Below are 6,000 nucleotides of genomic sequence, written 5' to 3' on the forward strand. Positions count from 1 at the left end.
TACAATGACCAAATTGACATATTATTTGACTTTCCGTCTACCAAACCTAATAGCCATCATTTATTAGAATAATATAACATAATCCATTAAATTAAGTGACAAAATCGAGTAAATTAAAAAAAAAAGGACTAAATTGACACATTGTGTAAACTCTATGGACCATTTGTATAATTTACCCAAATCTTAATAAAGAAGCCAAAATATCAAAGTTCGATTCGGCTCGACTTGTTGTAATCCTAAAAAAAATGAAGGATAATATAAAATAGTGACAAAAATTTAATGATATATAATATTTTTTGTTTAAAGATATGATTGTGACATCATTCATTAGATAATTATTCAGTAATTTTGGAATATGAACACGTAATATTTTATAATATTATAATTGGTGAAAAAAGTAGATAGGTGAAATATTATATTAGGTGGTTGGAGAATATGAGGGGGAATATTTAATAATCTCCCCCATTGTAGGATGCATCTTGTCTGTGATAATAGACTTTTCGTAAGTTTTATTTCCAATTGAAGATTTCTTAACTAAAAGGTGGATGGCCGCCGAGATTTGTCTCCGTCTTCTTTGTTCAATCTGATTATAACCTTTCCTTTATTCTTTTATTGAGTGGCCATTTTGAAAGCAACTGTCGGTGCATTTTATTATACAATTAATTAATTATTTGTTTCAACCTTTCACAAAGAAGTTATTCAATATTTTTAGAGTAAATGTACGCGGTGTTTTGAATGAGTTTTATTGGTTTAAATCATAACATTCATTACTTTTGTATTAGAGTCTTAGAATTAAGTGTAAATCTACAAATGAAATGGAGTATCGTTCCAAGAACATTGAAAATTTCTCATGAAATAGAGGCTAGTTAGGGCAATGCACATTGATTTATTAATTAATGACACTGCTGGAAAAATGATTTTTAGCGGCAAAACGCCGCTAATTCCTTTTGTGACGCTTACCATCAAACGCCGACGACGCGGCCGTCGCTATAGGCTTATGGCGCTTAAAAAACGTCGTGAGATTTATTTTAGGCGGCGTTTATCAAAACGCCGCTAAATGTGACAACTAAACAGTAACATGACATCACAGGTGTTCAACGACGCTTCAAAAACGTCGTAATAGCTTTTTTGTCATTTTAAAGATATAACTATAGTGGCGTTTAAAAAACGCCGCAATAGATTCAAATTTTTTTTTTTTTAAAATGGATTCAAAATTTTTTTTTTTTAACTACTAATTCTGTGAGATGTAACTTAAAAAAAATATCTGTAAAATAACAATAATGAATAAAACTTTGTATAGACATATTTGTTTAATTACTATTCCCTCACATCTATAATAGCACCCAATACAACATCCTTCATGAAAAACATCCAACAAGTTCAATTCCAAAAAACCAAGCAGCCACCTCATGCACAGTTTCACATCATCCAACAACAATCTAATATAGAAGGCAATTAGAATTGTCTTAAAACACAAATCGACTCTCTCTCCTGTAGAACATATCACCATCTACATCTAAACAACCTATCTATGAAGAAATTTAATCTCCATTAGTACAAACAACAGATATTGTGGAACACCATATTCATCATCACAATGTTTCTAGATTGAGATTCTGAAACTATTACTGAGACAGCCCGGAGGAACCCATGCTTCCAGATTCACAATTCCTGTATTAAGAACAAAATGTTCCATAGAAATGCTATCAGGCAATGTAGCATACTCAATAATGAATACACTATACCAATACATAGAAATGGAAATAAAATGATACCTGAACTACTTGTTTTAAGGAACCCGGAATATTCTCTTTAGATCCCTATTATAAAACAATGAAAGCACTTGTGTGACTATAAAACGATGCAACATATAAACTCTATCTGTCACAAGACTTGTGAGAAACTAACCTTAGTGTGCAGAGGCGGTTTGGATGGAGATATTGCATTATGCTCAAGTTCAGATTTCAGGGACAGCTAACATATAGATCGAAAGAGAGAGAAAAACAAAAAATTAGGAAAATCAATAGTCCAGCATCTACATAAGCCGGAATGAAACTCAAAGCAACTCTGATTCCTAAAATACAAGAGTATGGTGCCCCTGTCCTTGGTTTGATTCCTTGATATTGCTTGATGTATTTAGCTGGTTCTCTGTCATACTTATTGAACTCCTAAAATCATAGAAGAAAAAAGACTTATCATTAGAATAATGCTGGATTAACTATTACTTTCTAAACAAGATAGTTTGCTAGATTCTGGCCCCTTCTTTTCCTCCTAATATTTGTCATCATTGATTATTGATTTAGTCAAAAAACTTCTCCATATTTTCTGATTTTAAAACATACCCCCTGAGAAGAAAACCAAACAAATCAAAAAAATTACCATATAAAGATTAAAAGAGAAACAAGATATAGAATTAAAGCATCAGGAACAAGAAATTCAGAAATTGACTAGAAATGCCTCCTTTCCATTTCATCAATAAATTCTTATTGAATGAATCTATGAGACCTAACTCAAGAGCAACAATACAGCAGAATAGGTAAAATTGGTGTTCTCCTAAAAGAGAGTTGCCAGTACAACCAAATTAACAATGATATGTCAAAAAGATAGAACAAAATAGTTTAAGTAACAGACTGATTATAAGGACAAGGGGAGAAAAAAAAAGAAAAGGAAAAATAGGGGAAAATTCAGAGAAGAGTGTTCGATCTCAATCAATAAATTAAAAATCAATCAATCGAGATTTGCCTAAAAATCGATCAATAGAATAAAAATCAATCGCGATCAATAGACATAAGTATATATATATATCAAACAGATTTGAGATCGTAGATCTAAGTTTGTATATAAACAAAATCAAAAAATCAGAGGACTCACAAAATTAATCTTCAAATCGGACTGATCGAGAGCTTTGAGCCAAGATGAAGAGAACCAGATTGTGAATCGTAGACTACGATGCTCGATCTAGTGACCTTTCATCATAAGAAAGAGGAGCGATGAAGAGATAGAAAACCTAGATCTATCGCGGGATTGAGAGAAATAGAAGAGTGAAAAACGCGTGTCTTAAAAAGGGCAAATATGTTCGTACACCAAAGCACGCCTGTTTTCTAAAATGAGTTATTTACAAAAATATTTTTAAAATCTTTAAAACGACGTTTTTTAAAAAAACGCCGTAACGAAAGCGTGGTTATAAGCTAATTTTCTTGTAGTGTGATTAGGAATATGAAAAGTCTAGTCAATGACATTGACTAAAGAAGAAAATTTTAAAAAGTTTATGTCCGTATGGGTTATTAAGTTTGTGTATAACTTGTAGGAAATGAATCAAATTCATAATCACTGAGAGAGAACAGGTAGAGGAGACGAAATTAAGAAATTAGAGATTGTTACATTGGTTATCACCTTTTCTATGTCACATTTCTACTGTCGAAAGTTAAAATCTCTTATGTTGTGTTTGGTTGGGGGATTTGAGGGGGGATTTGGAAGGGAAAATGGAAAATGTAGGTGAAATAAGACTAAAATATGCCTAAATTTCACATACTTTCACACACCTTTTCCCTTTCCCTTTCCAAATCCCTTCCCAAATCCTCCAACCAAACACAGCATAGAAAATATCATATTAGTCTTCGAACTTCAGTGGGCTCTAATCTCTTAATGAGAATGTCATGTTGGTTTGGTTTTTAAAATCCAGTAGGCTTAGAGTTTCCAAAAGAAAATGTCTTATTGGTCTTTGAAATCCGAAAGAAAACGACATATCATATCATCTCATCTTTCTATCACAATGGGTTTGAGTTTGAGTCTCCTAAAGAAAATGTCATATTGTTTTTAAAATACAGTAGGCTTGAAACTCTAAAAGAAAATGTCATATTAGTCATTTACTCCTTAAAAAAAAGTGGCATGTCATTTAACATTTCTACCTTAAGGAGCTTGAATATCCTAAAAAACCGTTGACACCTGTGCATCCTTTTTTTCTTTTATTTTTTGATATTATTGACAAAGAAGTATAATATTAATTTGCTTCATTCACAATCCATGAAGAAGAAGAAAAAGATAGTGAGAAGTGTGATGCTGTGTGTAAGATTGTTGTTGGAGTTGAAATTTGACCTTACAATCAATCGAATCTCATCACTGAGATTCAAGGAACAAAGTCAAAGAGAAAGCAGTAGAAATAGAGAAACTCAATTCCTGCATACAAGAAGACAACAAATACCAGTGGCTTGTTCACTTGGGAGTACTCCAATTATCAAGTCAGTCAACTTATTTTTCAAAGATAACAACATAAGAAGACAATAAACACCCGTAGCTCGTCCACCTTAGAGTATTCCAATGATCAAGTCAATTAACTTATCTCTCAAAGATAACAACTCAATTAGTAAAACATATCTTAGACCCCATGGGATGCTTTCCTTTTATAATGAACAGTGCAATCATCTTCCTAGAAGTCTTATTTCATAGGACTGTATCCTTACAAGCATATCATTTATCACTAGCATTCACCCGTGCTATGCACGGGATAAATATTTTTTGTTCATATATATTATACTCATTTTTTTTTTAATCATTTTGTTTCTCTTATATAAAACTTTTGATTTAACTCACTTTTTAGAAAATTAAGTTTTTATTTTTTAGTAATTTTTTTAATATTTTACATAGTTTTTAAAAAAAATTTAGATATACCTAATCTAGATACACTAAAAAAGTATAATATTTATATAATTTTTTTTTAAAAAAAAATTCACCAAAAAATAAATAAATAAAAAATAAGAAAATTCAATACATTTTCGTATTTTGTTGTATTCAATAAATCTTTTAAAGATTTTTGTACAAATTTTATACCTTTTAAGTATATTAAGATTAAGTGGGTCTAAAAATATAAAAATACGAATTGAAAACTGAAAAAACTCTTTTTGAAAATTCCAAACCAAATAGTGTATTATTTGTAAATTTAAAAGTTGTGTAAAATTATTAAATAAAAAATAAAAAATTATGAGTTTAATGCACAAATAACTTAATACTTGTTATGATTTTATAATATACATAAAATTAATTAATTTCCCCTTACTCCACCCAAAATAAATTTAGTTGTATTATGTGTAAAATTATTGATTTTATTTTTCATAACATAAAATAAAAATAAAACTAACATGTATCGTTAATATAGTATTAAATTTAATAGATTCTTGCAATCTAAGAAATTAAAGAAGTAATGAAAATAATTAAATTTTAATCTTAAATTAAAAACTATAAAAAAAAAAAACAAAAGAATTGAAATCATGTTTAATATGATAGAATTTTCATTTCAAAAACATAATATTTCCGATTTTCAAGCCAAGTATGTACATATATATTTTGGATTTTGTAAAACAAATTAAAACATGAAAGATTAAATTTGGAGATTACAATTTTCTGCAATCTCTGTAGTCAAAATACAAAATCTCAAATGCTTGGAACAAAAAATAAATTATTAAAGAAAAAGAAAAAGAAAAAGAAAAACCGAGACTTGCATTTGATGGCGGATTGCGGACTGCTGGCATTCACTGCTGATGAAGGAAGTTGATGAAGTATATGTATTTGCAGTAGTGGATTGTTAGAAATAATGGTTTAAGGGGATATGGATAGATGTGTTGTTTTTTTTTATATATATCAATCTGTTGTAGGATAGTGAGAGAGTGGGATTGAAAGTGTTTGAGGGTAGGAGAGATTTGTTTGAGGTAGGAGAGTAACAGATTTGTTTGGATAGTTTTTTTTTTTTTTTTTTTTTTGAGTTTGGATAGGTTTTTTTTTTTTTTTTTTTTTTGTTGACAACTTTTTATGGATAAGAGTTGTGGATAGTGGAAGAGTGGGAGTGAAAATCTTTGAGGGTGAGGGACAAACGTAGGGTAGGAGAGAAAGATGGAAGGATATGAGTTTTTATTGTTATGAAAGTCTTTGGGAGGGAAGGAAAAGAGCTATAAACTCAAAAGAGAGGTGCCGCATATTTTTCAAATTTATGAGAATTTTAGAATGGCA

At 29.9% G+C, this 6,000-nt stretch overlaps 1 long non-coding RNA gene across 2 annotated transcripts; it reads right to left on the reverse strand.

The window, feature by feature from the left end:
* Positions 1-1,330: 1,330 nt before the first annotated feature.
* On the reverse strand, positions 1,331-5,690 carry LOC114271434 (uncharacterized). Of its 2 annotated transcripts, none has more exons than XR_014360595.1 (4): positions 5,496-5,690; positions 1,909-2,168; positions 1,776-1,820; positions 1,331-1,671 (listed from the first exon to the last, which is right to left on the reverse strand). It is a non-coding gene; the product is annotated as an uncharacterized LOC114271434 (long non-coding RNA). The 2 variants fall into 2 exon arrangements; XR_014360594.1 differs by lacking the exon at positions 5,496-5,690 and adding an exon at positions 2,872-4,698.
* Between the last annotated feature and the right edge of the window lie 310 nt (positions 5,691-6,000).

Source organism: Camellia sinensis, chromosome 2, assembly GCF_055761805.1.
Source record: "Camellia sinensis isolate YWXY chromosome 2, ASM5576180v1, whole genome shotgun sequence".
NCBI classification, from domain to species: domain Eukaryota; kingdom Viridiplantae; phylum Streptophyta; class Magnoliopsida; order Ericales; family Theaceae; genus Camellia; species Camellia sinensis.